Raw genomic sequence first — 16,427 nt, 5'->3', positions numbered from 1 at the left:
TTTGGACGCATTGGTGACAAGTATGTCATCCAGATAAACAAAAAGTAGATCTATGTCCTCTAATAGTCCATCAGCCATTGGAAAGTCTATGCTTCATTTTTCAGTCCAAGCAGCATGCACAGAAACTCAAAAGGGCCAAACGGAGTTATCACAGCTGTTTTGAGAATGTCCTCTGAGCACACAGGCACCTGATGTTAGCCCCTAACATGATCAACTTTGGGAAAAAAAATAACTTTCCAACTAATCATGCTGAAAAGTCTTGGACATATGGGACCAGGTAATAATCAGGGGTGGTGGCCTCTTAAGGAGTTGGTAATCACCATGTGGGCGGCAACCACCATCGGACTTGGGGACAATATGGAGGGTTGAAGCTCAGGGGCTATTCGACGGGTATATAATTCCGAGTCTTTGCATGTTGGCAAACTCCGTCTTCATGTATGTCAGTTTTTCTGGATGCAATCTATGCACAGGGGCACGGACTGGCAAGCCAATTGTGGGAATGTAATGCTCGACCCCATGTTTTGCTACTGTGGTGGAGAATGTGGGCTTGGTGAGGTCTGGGAATCTGCCCAGCAGTCGAGTAAACTCACATGTGGCGGAGCATGAACTTGATAGAGTCATTGTGGGGAACTTACTTAAACAAAAAGCTTTGACATCCTTCCTATAATTGGGCAACCGGAACTATATGCAATACTCCAGATACAGCCTAAAGAGAGTTAGCTGGACTGATATGTTCTGAATTGTTTTAAAAGGACATAACGAGGAAATTTTCTATGTATTTAGATTGACGCTAATGTTGCAGGAATACTGCAACAGCTTGGATGGAAGTAAAACAAATTTTGGAGTGTGGGGCTTGGGTGTTCATAACCAGAGCTTAGATACTGTCTGATTACATAGCTTTAGCTGAGTCCTGTTCGCTCAGTCATTTTTTTGATATTATACAGGATAAATTTAAGCTAGTTGATGTGATGGTGGAGCTTAGCCATGAAGAAGCCAAACAAGTAACATGTGTAATGTGCTGGAGGAGCTCAGGAGGTCAGACAGCATCTCTGAATGAGAATAAACAGTCGATGTTTTGGGCCGAGACCCTTCAGCAGAATGCCACACTGCATCACAAAGCTACCGTAAGCAGCACAGGTCAGAGAGATGGTGCTTCACCGCTTCAGTGACCTAGCCTCCAGTTCTCTGTGTGGAGTTTGCATCTTCTCCTTGTGACTGTACGGGTTTCCTCCACGTGCTCCAGCTTCCTCCCACTTCCCAAAGACATGCAGAGCAGTAGGGGAATTTGGAACCATAAATTATCTCTAGTTTCTAGAGGGGTGATAAATCAGGAGGGCATTTATGGGAGTGAAGGGAAAGTAAAAATGAGATAGGTGTAAAGAGCATCAACTATGCTTGATGGTTGGTGCATACCTGGTGGACAAAAGTTCTTGTGCTGTATAAATCAGAAATAAGATAAATTCATAATTTAAAACCTGCTTTTTTAAAAAAAATCTGTCACTTAAAAAAGTCATCTACGTATCTGTTAATGAAATATGGAAAATAATTTGGAACAACTATAGAATGATTTTATTGGGAAAGGCTCAATTAAAGATGCTAATTATCACCTATGGCTAAAACATGATGTGAAAGCACAGAGGAACATCTGGAGAAATTTCTGAAATGCAAGTTCGCTGCTGTTGGTTACTGCGCGATTGAGAATCTTCCGGAGGGAAGGTCTCAAAATCCCCGGCTTTGCCTGCTGTTGGCGACCGAGATTGAGGTCAAATTGTTCGGATAGAGATGGTGCTCAGTACTTGGTGTCGGAGAGCTGATCGGAGGCTCGAAGTTTTCAGACGACTCAGAGTAGGACTGTGGTCAGGCATGGCAGGGAGAGTTTTTCTTCCTTCTCCTGTCTGCGTGAGATGTGGGACATTTGAGAGACTTAGAACTTTTTACTGTGCTCATGGACTGTTCTTCATCAACTTATGGTATTATTGCACTGTTGTAACTATATGTTATAATTATGTTGTTTTGTTAGTTTTTTCAGTCTTGGTCTGTCCTGTGTTTTGTGACATCACACCGGAGAAAATATTCTATCATTTCTTAATGCATGCATTACTAAATGACAATAAAAGAGGACTGCATGTCTTCATAATCTAATCTAATTCAAAATATGTTGCAAATGTTCTAGCTGATCTTCTATGTTTCAAAAACAGCCATTGAAGTCAGTGATCACACAGGAAATAAACTGGAGAGAGCAGTGGATACAGAGATGATTGCAGAGAAATAAATAATCTGTTAGAAAAACCCAGTAACATCTGAGGGAAAAAGGAATCGTCAATGTTTCATGGGTGAAACCCTGCAGCAGAACAGGGAGTGGAGAGGTAAGATGGCCAGTATAAAGAGGAGAAGGACAGTGGCAAGAAAGAATACTGAGATTGTTTGTAGACTGAAGAGGGGTGTAAGATAACAGGGAGGTAATGCCACGTAGGGGAGTTGAGCGAGGGTGGAGTTGAAAGACTGTGATAGGTGAATGATAGATGAGAGAGAGGAAAAGGGGAATAAAACAGATGGACCATTGTGGGGAGTGTGAAGATAGGACCACGCTCCATTTGCACACCCCAGACATGCCTCCTCAGTCCACCAATCATATTGGAATCCTTTATCGGAATGCCCTTCTTCTCTTTATACTGTCCTTTCCACACAATGTCCTGATGTTCACTGAAAATGGTGACAATTCTATTTCTCCCACAGATGCTGCATGATCCTCTGAATTCTTCCAGCAGTCTGTTGCTCCAGATTCCAGCATTTGTTGTCTCTTGTGTTTCCAGGGCATTTTACAGAGATTGGGGATAGTGAGGGGTGGTGATGCAGGCTCCAGCCGGACAGAGGATTATATGTATTGATTTTCAGAAGGAGATGAGAATTTGCAGTTGCCCAGGGAGAGCTGGGAAGATGATCAGAGTGATGAGTAGGATGACTTAATGTTTCAGCAGCAAGACTTGGGGCTGACCATTAATAAAGTTGAAGAAGATGCCTGGAGCAAGTTTGATGTCGTAGATTCCTTGGCAGCAACCTAGGATGACTGGAAATTGTTATTTAATTAACTAATTATCTGATTATTATTTTGTTATCTAATTAACTTGTTATCTTGTTACCAACCCAAATTTCAAACCTCCAGGCAAGATATACTATGGTGGTCTTGCAAGTCTTGTGTATTTAGTGAATGTCTCTGCACCATTCCCATTTGCCTCTCTGTATTAGTGATCACAGTTATAATTTCCACCAATAACCGTGTCCTATTTTGGCTTGAAATTGCCCATCCAAGGTTTGGACAGTCCTGTGGTCAATGAGTTATATTAACAACAAGTATCACTGATACTTTATCACTATTACTTATGAAATTCATAAGTCAGGTATTTTAAATCATTTCCATTTCAGCAATTTTGCAAGCAGACTTCACAAAATGATAAAAAAAAATCAAGATGCATTTCGAGCTATTCTGTTATGCTTCAACTCTCAGATAAGTGAAATTTCCAGCTACTACAAAACATTATGGAACATAATTACTTACCATATTTTCCAACAAAACACAACATTTTCCAGTAGGTACCATTTGGTTTTAATGGAATTTCTGTTTTCTGTTTTTAATTGACTCCATGTTATGATGATTAATCACTAAAAACAAGATCCACAAAGTGAGGAGTCTGCTCTTGGGCACTTCACTCTAATATTCATATATATGGACATAGACAATCAAGAACATCTGTAGCAAACTGATGATTTTCATTGTCTGTGATGAAGTGAAACATTCCAGAGAACTTTACGATGAGCATGAGTTGAATAAAGTATCAAGAGAAGTGTTGTTTTTATTTGTTCACAGCGTCTCTGGCAAAGGACTTACTGTACATCCCTAATTAGCCCTAAGTGAAAGGTTCTCAAGACCATTTCAAAAGACATTTATGAATTGATCACATTGGTGGATCTTCAATCATAGGTAGGATATGAGTCAAAGATTTCCTCCCCTGAAATGTATTTAAATTTGATTGCTGAGATTCAACTAATGTTCATGGACCTGGGGACCAAATTTCTGAGTATTCTTCCAATACCTTAACTATGTCATCACCTTACCTCAGGTGCATATATGCTAAAGAAAATGTAGGTTTAAAAAGTAGCATTTAAATTTAAAGGTAAATGCAATTACTTTAATGAGCTTGGATTCGGAGTTCAGTCATGGTGTCCAGTTTGCCTTGTCTTTTTATCATTATTCTATCTTGCCATTAACCTTGTACACTGCTTGCAAGTTCAACCTGTATCACTTCACACTTTTCTGGATTGAACTCCATCCGCCACTTCTCAGCCCAGCTCTCTCCATCCTGTCAATATCCCATTGTAACCTACTGCACATTTCCACTTCCTCAACTAAGTCATGTATGAAAATCACCAACAGCAGGGGTCTCGGAATGGATTGCCATAGTACACTACTTGTAAAAGAGCTATAGGCTGAATATGTTCCATCTACTAGCACCCACTGCCTTTTATGGGTGATCCAATTCCAAGTCTTTGCAGTCAAGGTTCCATGACCCCATGCTTCCTGACTTTCTGAATGACCCTACCATGGGGAACCTTGTTGAATGTCTTACTAAAGTCCATATATATCACATGTACCACTCTATATTCATTTTGTATTGTCACTTCCTCAAAATAGTCAATCAGGCTCATGAAGCATGATCTACTTCTCACAAAGCCATGCTGACTATCCCTAATCAGATTATGCTTCTCCAAATACTCATAAATCCTGTCTCTGAGAATCTTCTCCTATTGTTTGCCCACCACTGGTGTAAGACTTACTAGTTTATAATTCCTCTATTACCTTTCCTGAACAAATGTTAACATTTGTCAACCTCCAATCTTCTGGAACTCAAAGATCATCACCAACAGCACAGCAATCTCTTCCCTCACATTCTATAGGAAGCTGGGGTATATTCTATCTGGCCCCAAGGCTTTGGCTACCCTAATGTTTTTCAAATGTCCCAATACTTCCGCTTCCTTAATCTTGACATGTTGCAGCATATTAGCTTGTTCTATGCTGATCTTACATTTGTCAAAGTTCCCTTCACTGATGAATACTGAAGCAAAGTATTTATTAAGGACCTCCCCTACCTCCACTGACTCCAAGCACCATTCTTAAGCTCTTTCCTAGCTACCTTATAACTCTCTAGAACACTTGCTTCTGAAACCTTAACAATACTTTTTTCTTCCCTTTGACTAGATGTTCAAAACATCTTGTCAACCATGGTTCGTTCACCCTACCATCATTTCCTTGCCTCAATGGGATGCCTTGGGGTTTTCCTTAATCCTATTTGCCAAGGCCTTCTCATGTCCCATTATCGATCTCTTATCCTCTTTCCTGGCTAGCCTATAGCTCTCAACAGCCTTGTCTGATCTTTGCTTCCTAAATCTTAAGTATGCTTCCTTCTTTCTCATGACTAAATATCCAACCTCTCTTGTCAACCTACACTGCAGCCTGTGGACTCACTTTCAGGGATTCTGGCCTCATACTCTATATATTAATTGTTTACTTTGTTATTATTTGCACAGCTTGTCCTCTTTTGCAAATTGGATATTTGTCAATTTTGTTATGTGTGATTTTTCATGGATTCTATTGTATTTCTTTGTTTTCCTGTGAATGCCTACAAGAAATTAAATCTCAAGGTTGTATATGATGTATATATCTTGTTAATAAATTTACTTTGAACTTTCATCATTCTTTCCCTATCTCAGTGGGATAAATCTATCCACAACTCCATGCAAGTGCTCCCCAAATAACCTCCACATTTTCGTTGTACATTTCCCTGAGAATATCTGTTCCCATTTTATGTTCCCAAGTTCCAGCCTGATAGCATTATAATTAGCCCTCTACCAATTAAATATTTCCCAAACCATCGGCTCCTATCTTTTTCCTAGGTTATGAGAAATGTCAGAGACTAGTGGTCATTGTCTCTGAAATGTTCACCCATAAAGAGATCTGTCAGCTGACCAGGTTCTTTGCATAGTACCAGCTCCAGTATGGCCTCTTCTCCAGTTGCCCTGTCTATTTGTTCCACGGGTTCCCATGGGCGGTCTTGACACGAGTCTAGGCTCCTGAAAAAAGTAAGATGTTACATTTGTCAGGGTTCCCTTCACCAGTGAATACTGCAGCAAAGTGTTCATTAAGGACTACCCCCACCTCCTCTGACTCCAAGCGCCATTCTTAAGCTCCTTCCTGACTGTATTGTAACTCTCCAGAACACTTGCCTCCTAAACCTTTCACTGGGAGGCAGTGATCACAATATGATTGAGCTCATCTTGAAATTTGATAGGGAGAAATTAAGTCTGACATAGCAGTATTTCAGTGGAGTAAAGGAGATGACAGTGGTATGAGAGAGGAATTAGCCAAAATAAATTGGAGGGAGATGCTGGCAAGGATGACAGCAGAGCAGCAATGGCTTGAAATTCTGGGAAAAGTGAGAAAGGTGCAGGATAGATGTATTACAAAAACAAAGAAATACTCAAATGGTAAAATAGTACTACCATGGCTGACAAGGGAAATCAGAGCTAATGTAAAAGCAAAAGGGAGGACATACTGCAAAGCAAACATTAGTGGGAAGATAGGGGATTTGGAAGCTTTTAAAACCCTGCAGATAGCAACTGAAAGAATCATTGGGAGGGGGCTATAATTGTTTGTGAAAATACTCATAAACAGGAGTTGATATAAATGGATTCTGAGGTATTTTCAACAATTTCATTATGTGTCAGCTGTGGCTGAGTAGGCAGTGCCCTTCTCCCTGACTCAGAAACCTATGGTTTAGGTCCCTCACAAGCGACTGAAAGGCAAGGTGCATGCTGCTGATCCAGTGCAGTACATAGACAGTGCTGTCCCGCCGGACAGTCTCTCCTTTGAATAAAATATCAGAATTGGAATTTTGAAGAACTTAGGAGATACTTCTGATATCCTGGTCAATATCTATTATTTAATCAACACCACACCACTAAACTAGATTTACTGATTACCATTACATCACTGTTTGTTGGAGCTTGATACATGCAAATTGGACGCCACACTTCACACACAATAGTAATTACACTTACTAAGTAAGCATTTGATTGGATAAAATGTGATAAGGAAGAGCTGAGGTCAGCAATGGTGCTGTGGGACTGCGGATCATTTCATTTTAGTTTTTCACTCAAAATATTACAGATACGTATCTTCTTGATGATATTAGGTGTTATTTTACCTCCCTCCTCAACCTCCCATTGCAAAGCCAGGCAGGAATGTCTCAAATGAGAGGACTACGTAGGGGTCTTCACCGCAGTCCTGACACATTCTACCCCACTCTCAATTTCCCAGACCAAGCGCAAGCTGGACACGTGCTCCAGATTGGCAAAATCCTAAATGTTAAATTTGTGTCCTGATGACATAATCAGATTGTGTGTCTTGCTTTAGCTGAGGTCTCAGTCAACCAGCAAAGTTGTTGCAAGGTATGATATGACCTTGTAAAGATGGACAGAATGTGGGTGTGTTTCACTACAGCCCCTACCAATTTCTTTATCCCCGGATTTGCTTTGCAAGGGATCATTTCCCTGCATTACTGATATCTTCCTCACTTCCATGAACCTTAGTTCTTAACATGATTCCATCAGATGTGGACAGGTGTCAATACTGGAGTGCTGAACTCATGGAATTACAATCTCCAATACCTTGTCTTCTATGATGGTTTGTGTCCTGATTGGTTTAGCAAACTCCACTTGCATGTCCTGCCCATCCTACACATTAAACCACGGCCCTCTACCCGTCCTGACGAAGGGTCTCGGCCTGAAACATCGACTGTACCTCTTCCTAGAGATGCTGCCTGGCCTGCTGCGTTCACCAGCAACTTTGATGTGTGTTGCTTGAATTTCCAGCTTCTGCAGAATTCCTGTTGTTTGCTCTCTATTTTTGTTCTATTCATCCAGAAAACCAAATCCTTTCCAACACGGTACATCGATTTCTATGTATGAAAACAGATTTCTGTCTTAAATATTATTTGCCGCAGTCTCTTTCCTTGTGGACTTAGCTCATGCAGACAGAACATAGGACATAGAATATCGAACAGTACAGCACAGTACAGGCCCTTTGGCCTATGATGTTGTTACAACATTTTGGCCTACTCCAGGATCAATCTAACCCTTCCCTCCTACGCAGCCAATAACCCTCCATTTTCTTTTCATCTATGTGCCTATCAATGAATCGCTTAAATGACCCTAATGTATCCATCACCACCCTCAGCCGTGTGTTGTAGGCATCAACGACACTCTGTGTTAAAAAATCTACCTGACACCTCCTGTAACTTTCCTCAAATCACCTTAAAAGGATGTATTCAACATTGCTGCCCTGGTGAGAAAGGCACTGGCTGTTCCCTTTACCTCTCCCTCTTATCATCTTATAGTCATAGTCATAGTCAGAGTCATACTTTATTGATCCCGGGGGAAATTGGTTATACACCTCTATTGAATCATGTTTCATCCTCCTTCACTCCAAAGAGAAAAGCCCTGGCTTGTTCACCATTAGGGCATATTCTCAAATCCAGTCAAAAATCTGGTATATCTCTCAGCTCAACTCTCAAGCTTCCCAATCCTTCCTACAATGAGGCAAACAGCACTGAACACAATATTCCAAATGTAGTCTAAAAGAAGTGCAATACTACCCGTGGCTCTTGGGGTTCATTCACCCAACCACTGAAACCCAACACATCGTGTGCCTTCTTAACCAACCAGTCAAATTGCACAGCAACATTAAAGAAGATAAAGAATTGGACTCCAAGATCCCTCCACGCTGCTAAGAATCCTGAACACTGTAGGCAAGCTACCTGTAGACTGTCTTCAGGTTCGATCTTCCAAAGAAATGTTAGCAAACTTTGTTAAACTTTTCATAAGCTTTTGAGAGGAAAATATGCCAGGATCATTTGAATCATCACTGTTACTAAGTTGTTTATAATTATTTGGTAATGACAATACTAATAGTGCCAACATCTTCTGAAATTCCTGTACTTGTAAACTTTACAAAGACCGTGGGCTAGAAGGTGCAGCCAATAGCACGCTGCTCACTTTCACAAATAAACGTTTACTGAGTAGTCACTCTGCTGCTAATACTCACTCAGGAAGGCCCGCCAAAGGCAAGTGTTAAAGCAGCCACATAGGGATGAGTGGTGGATAGAACAAATGCTGCCTGCAAAATCTGTGACAAGTGGGTTAGCCCTGCAAACCTCATCACCCATTTCCCCTACCTCCAGCTTAGTCAGCAGTCAAATATATAAAAACTTTTGCTTCAAGAATTATTAAATATCAACTAAACCCAATAAACAGGCCCAATGCCTACAATTCTGAGAGCAGCTTGTCCTGGGCTTGGAGGGGTGTGTGTGTGTGTGTGTGTGTGTCTGTCTGGTTGGGAGAGTGGCGAAGGGGCTTATTATCTTGATTTGTTGCTGATGATATTGTTGCTGTTATTTGAGTTGTTCTGCTGAACATCATAGGCAAGTTACGTTGACACCAGAATGTGTGGCAACACCCGCGGACTGCCTCCTGCACATCCTTAGGTCATGTTAGTTGTTAACAAAAACAACACATTTCACTGTTTTTTTATCTTGTGGCAAATAAATGTATCCGTATTGAATAGATTTTTAAAAAACGTGCAAAAACAGAAATACCAGTATATTTAAGTAAAGTGAGGTAGTGTCCAAAGATTCAGTGTCCATTTAGGAATCAGATGGCAGAGGGGAAGAAACTGTTCATGAATCGTTAAGTGTGTGCCTTCAGGCTTCTGTATCTCCTGCCTGATGGTAACAGTGAGAAAAGGGCATGTCCTGGGTGCTGGAGATCCTTAATAATGGACGCTGACTTTCTGAGACACCGCTCCCTGAAGATGTCCTGGGTACTTTGTAGGCTAGTACCCAAGATGGAGCTGACTAGACTTACAACTTTCTGCAGCTTCTTTCGGTCCTGTGCAGTAGCCGCTCTACACCAAACAGTGATGCAGCCTGTCAGAATGCTCTCCATAGTACAACTACAGAAGTTTTTGACTGTATTTGTTGACATGCCAAATCTCTTCAAACTCCTAATGAAGTATAGCCGTTGTCCTGCCTTCTTTATAACTACATCGATATGTTGGGACCAGGTGAGATCCTCAGAGATCTTGACACCCAGGAACTTGAAACTGCTCACTCTCTCCACTTCTGATCCCTCTATGAGGATTGGTATGTGTTCCTTTACCTCACCCTTCCTAAAGTTCACAATCAGATGTTTTAATGCAATTCAAAATCATTACTTTAAAATCAATTAAAAACACGTAAACAATTAAAGGCAAGTAATCTCAATTAATTATAAATCCCATAAATTATGTCTTACCTACTCTTGTCATCATAGCCACTTCTTGCCAGATGAAATGAATGGGCTTGCTGTTTGTAAACCAGGCCTACTATGATAATTTGTTAATTAATTAACTTAGTTTATTGTCATATACACCATGATGTAGGATCATTGTGTGCTTTCACCAGCATAAGAAGTTAGTGCACTTTAACAGCGCACGAACTGTACCTTTCTTGAGGAATCCAATATTTAGTATAGCCAGGAAATCTTTGGCAATGAGTTTGTACTTTAAGTTCGGATTTCCATGTTCATGCAGAAATCCCAAACCTGGTGGCACTTCCATGGAGAAATGCTCACAGTCCCTCTCTCACTGAAATGGGTGAAATACTTGAAATGCCATACAGATGAATATTATCATTATTAGTTTAATGCTGATTAAAAGGGTTTAGAACCAATTTCTAAACCACTATAAGTTTTAGATTCTTTTGACAATTCCAATGTTAAATTACATATAATTACGCACATTTTACACTGCATTTTAATTATATAATCTGTTACCTGTCAAGAATTCCTTTATAGGTCGCCAGGAATTTCTCTAAATTTGTGTAAAAGGAATGTAATGTTAACTTGAAATCAAATCAAGTTAATGCTGTGGAGCACTTAACAGCAGCAAAACTTATTCACAACACGCTAGAGGAACTCAGCAGGTTGGGCAGCATCCGTGGAAGCAATCAGTCAACGTTTCGGGCCGGAACTCTTTGTCAGGACTGAAGAGGGAAGGGGCAGAGGCCCTATAAAGAAAGTGGGGGGCATCTGCAGATTATTTTGTGTTTAGCAAAACTTACTGTAGGTCAGACTATTGTTCATCGGTTACAGCTGGGCTGTCAATTCCAGCATGTAAAGCAATTTGGATCCACTCCATTTTGCCTAACATCACAACAGGTCCACAGCAGATGCCAATTCATTGACTTTTTACCCAGCCCTGGAACATCAGGAACAAAGGTGATGAACTGAGAGCTTGGATACATACATGGAATTATGATGTAGTGGCCATTACAGAGATTTGGCTGGCACCAGGGCAGGAATGGATTCTCAATATTCCTGGATTTCAGTGCTTTAAAAGGGATAGAGAAGGCGGAAAAAGGGGAGGAGGGGTGGTATTACTGGTCAGGGATACTATTACAGCTACAGAAAGGGTGGGTAATGTAGCAGGATCCTCTTTAGAGTCAGTATGGGTGGAAGTCAGGAACAGGAAGGGAGCAGTTACTCAATTGAGAGTACTCTATAGACCCCCTGGTAGCAGCAGAGATACAGAGGAGCAGATTAGGAGGTAGATTTTGGAAAGGTGCAAAAATAATAGGGTTGTTATCATGGGTGACTTTAACTTCCCTAATATTGATTGGCACCTGATTAGTTCAAAGGGTTTAGATGGGGCAGAGTTTGTTAAGTGTGTCCAGGACGTATTCCTGTCACAGTATGTGGACAGGCTGACTAGGGGGAGTGCCATACTAGATCTAGTACTAGGTAATGACTAGGTCAGGTCACAGATCTCTCAGTGGGTGAGCATCTGGGGGACAGTGACCACTGCTCCCTGGCCTTTAGCATTATAATGGAAAAGGATAGAATCAGAGAGGACAGAAAATTTTTTAATTGGGGAAGGGCAAATTATGAGGCTATAAGGCTAGAACTTGCGGGTGTGAATTGGGATGATGTTTTTGCAGGGAAATGTGCTATGGACATGTGGTCGATGTTTAGAGATCTCTTGCAGGATGTTAGGGATAAATTTGTCCCAGTGAGGAAGATAAAGAATGGTAGGGTGAAGGAATCATGGGTGACAAGTGAGGTGGAAAATCTAGTCAGGTGGAAGAAGGCAGCATACATGAGGTTTAGGAAGCAGGGATCAGATGGGTCTATTGAGGAATATAGGGGAGCAAGAAAGGAGATTAAGAAGGGGCTGAGAAGAGCAAGAAGGGGGCATGAGAAGGCCTTGGCAAGTAGGGTAAAGGAAAACCCCAAGGCATTCTTCAATTATGTGAAGAAAAAAAGGATGACAGGAGTGAAGGTAGGACCGATTAGAGATAAAGGTGGGAAGATGTGCCTGGAAGCTGTGGAAGTGAGCGAGGTCCTCAATGAATACTTCTCTTTGGTATTCACCAATGAGAGGGAACTTGATGACGGTGAGGACAATATGAGTGAGGTTGATGTTCTGGAGCATGTTGATATTAAGGGAGAGGAGGTGTTGAAGTTGTTAAAATACATTAGGACGGATAAGTCCCTGGGGCCTGACGGAATATTCCCCAGGCTGCTCCACGAGGCGAGGGAAGAGATTGCTGAGCCTCTGGCTAGGATCTTTATGTCCTCGTTGTCCATGGGAATGGTACCGGAGGATTAGAGGGAGGCGAATGTTGTCCCCTTGTTCAAAAAAGGTGGTAGGGATAGTCCGGGTAATTATAGACCAGTGAGCCTTACGTCTGTGGTGGGAAAGCTGTTGGAAAAGATTCTTAAAGATAGGATCTCTGGGCATTTAGTGAATCATGGTCTGATCAGGGACAGTCAGCATGGCTTTGTGAAGGGCAGATCGTGTCTAACAAAGTTCTTTGAGGAGGTGACCAGGCATATAGATGAGGGTAGTGCAGTGGATGTGATCTATATGGATTTTAGTAAGACATTTGACAAGGTTCCACACAGTAGGCTTATTCAGAAAGTCAGAAGGCATGGGATCCAGGGAAGTTTGGCCAGCTGGATTCAGAATTGGCTTGCCTGCAGAAGGCAGAGGGTCGTAGTGGAGGGAGTACATTCAGATTGGAGGATTGTGACTAGTGGTGTCCCACAAGGATCTGTTCTGGGACCTCTACATTTCGTGATTTTTATTAACGACCTGGATGTGGGGGTAGAAGGGTGGCTTGGCAAGTTTGCAGATGACACAAAGATTGGTGGTGTTGTAGATAGTGTAGAGGATTGTCAAAGATTGCAGAGAGACATTGATAGGATGCAGAAGTGGGCTGAGAAGTGGCAGATGGAGTTCAACCCGGAGAAGTGTGAGGTGGTACACCTTGGAAGGACAAACTCCAAGGCAGAGTACAAAGTAAATGGCTGGATACTTGGTAGTGTGGAGGAGCAGAGGGATTTGGGGGGTACATGTCCACAGATCCCTGAAAGTTGCCTCACAGGTGGATAGGGTAGTTAAGAAAGCTTATGGGGTGTTAGCTTTCATAAGTCGAAGGATAGAGTTTAAGAGTCGCGAGGTAATGATGCAGCTCTATAAAACTCTGGTTAGGCCACACTTGGAGTACTGTGTCCAGTTCTGGTCACCTCACTATAGGAAGGATGTGAAAGCATTGGAAAGGGTACAGAGGAGATTTACCAGGATGCTGCCTGGTTTAGAAAGTATGCATTATGATCAGAGATTAAGGGAGCTAGGGCTTTGCTCTTTGGAGAGGAGGAGGATGAGAGGAGACATGATAGAGGTGTACAAGATAATAAGAGGAACAGATAGAGTGGATAGCCAGTGCCTCTTCCCCAGGGCACCACTGCTCAATAGAAGAGGACATGGCTTTAAGGTAAGGGTTGGGAAGTTCAAAGGGGATATTAGGGGAAGGTTTTTTACTCAGAGAGTGGTAGGTGCGTGGAATGCACTGCCTGAGTCAGTGGTGGAGGCAGATACACTATTGAAGTTTAAGAGACTACTAGACAGGTATATGGAGGAATTTAAGGTGGGGGCTTATATGGGAGACAGGGTTTGAGGGTCGGCACAACATTGTGGGCCGAAGGGCCTGTACTGCGCTGTACTATTCTATGTTCTATGTTCTATATGTTCATCTGGACAGCAAAGGCACACACATCAGAATGCTTTCTATTGACTACAGCTCAGCAATCAACGCTATCATCCCTTCAAAGGTAATCAGTAAGCTTCAAGACCTTGACCTCAATACCTTCTTATGCAATTGAATCTTCAATTTCCTCTCTTGCAGGCGCCAGTCAGTTCGGATTAGCAACTTCTCTTCCACAATCTCCATCAGCAGAAGTGCACCACGAAGATGTGTGCTTAGCCCCCTGTGCTACTCATTTTACACTCATTACTGTGTAGCTAAGCACAGCTCCAATGCCATATTAAAGTTTGCCAATACCCTTGAATGGAATGTAGTGGATTCAGCCTAGTCCATCACGGTGAAGTCCTTCTCTCCATTAAGCACATCTACACAGACTGCTGTCGCAGGAAAGCAGCATCCATCATCAGAAGCTCCCACCATCCAGGTCATGTTCTCTTCTTGCTGCTACCATCAGGAAGGTGATACAGGAGCCTCACGACCCACACCACCAGGTTCAGAAACAGTTATTACCCCTCAACACTCAGGCTCTTGAACCAGAGCGACTAACTTCACTTGCCCCATCACTGAACTGTTCCCACAAACTATGGACTCACTTTCACATACTCTAAATCTCATGTTATTGATATTTATTGCTTTTTTTTTCCTTTTGTATTTGCTGTAGTTTGTTGTGAGTCATAGTCATAGTCATAGTCATAGTCATACTTTATTGATCCCGGGGGAAATTGGTTTTCGTTATAGTTGCACCATAAATAATAAATAGTAATAGAACCATAAATAGTTAAATAGTAATATGTAAATTATGCCAGTAAATTATGAAATAAGTCCAGGACCAGCCTATCGGCTCAGGGTGTCTGACCCTCCAGGGGAGGAGTTGTAAAGTTTGATGGCCACAGGCAGGAATGACTTCCTATGACGCTCTGTGCTGCATCTCGGTGGAATGAGTCTCTGGTTGAACGTACTCCTGTGCCCACCAGTACATTATGTAGTGGATGGGAGACATTGACCAAGATGGCATGCAACTTGGACAGCATTCTCTTTTCAGACACCACCGTCAGAGAGTCCAGTTCCATCCCTACAACATCACTGGCCTTACGAATGAGTTTGTTGATTCTGTTGGTGTCTGCTACCCTCAGCCTGCTGCCCCAGCACACAACAGCAAACATGATAGCACTGGCCACCACAGACTCGTAGAACATCCTCAGCATCGTCCGGCAGATGTTAAAGGACCTCAGTCTCCTCAGGAAATAGAGACGGTTCTGACCCTTCTTGTAGACAGCCTCAGTGTTCTTAGTCCAGTTTATTGTCAATTCGTATCCCCAGGTATTTGTAATCCTCCACCATGTCCACACTGACCCCCTGGATGGAAATAGGGGTCACCGGTACCTTAGCTGTCCTCAGGTCTACCACCAGCTCCTTAGTCTTTTGCACATTGGTTGTTTGTCCTGTTGGGTGCAGTCTTTCATTGATTCTATTATGGTTCTTGGATTTACTGAGTGTGCCCACAAGAAAACAAATCTCAGGGTTGTATATGGTGACATATATGTACTTTGCTAATAAATTTACTTTGAACTTCGAATATCATCAGTATTATAACCAGGCTTCAATACCTGGGACTCTGTACCTCACAAGTTATTAGAGGCTGCAGAGAGTTGTAGACTTATGCATCTTCATCACAGACACAACCTTCCCCACCATTGAGGGTACCTTCGAGAGGCAGTACCTCAAGAAGGTGGAATTTTTCATTAAGGACCCTCACCATGCTCCCTGCTCATTACTACCACCAGAAAGGAGGTACAAGAGCCTGAAGACCCAAACTCAATAATTCAGAAACAGTTTCTGTCGTTCCACCAACAGATGTCTGAACAGTCCATGAACTCCTGAACATAACCCATTTTTTGGCCAATTTATTTATTTTGTCATTTATAGCAATTTTATATCCATACACTGTAATACTGCTGCAAAGCAGCAAATTTCATGCCATATAAGACAGTGAGAATAAACTCGATTCCAATTCTGAAGACAGAACATTTTACCTCCATTTGTATTTAAGTAATTCTCTTATATAATGTCCTGTCAAATCTTTCCAGATGACATCACACTTTCACCATTAAGACCTCTTAGTCAGAAATTGGTTAACAAAATAATACCCATTTCAAAAATATTGTTTACAGGAAGGGACTTTCGATCTCGAAGTGGGAGATATGGCAAAGTGAGGAGATTTTGCAGAAAATT

The sequence above is a fragment of the Mobula hypostoma genome, chromosome 3, assembly GCF_963921235.1.
Source record: "Mobula hypostoma chromosome 3, sMobHyp1.1, whole genome shotgun sequence".
Classification (NCBI taxonomy): Eukaryota; Metazoa; Chordata; class Chondrichthyes; order Myliobatiformes; family Myliobatidae; genus Mobula; species Mobula hypostoma.
This window is presented reverse-complemented; position numbering follows the sequence as displayed.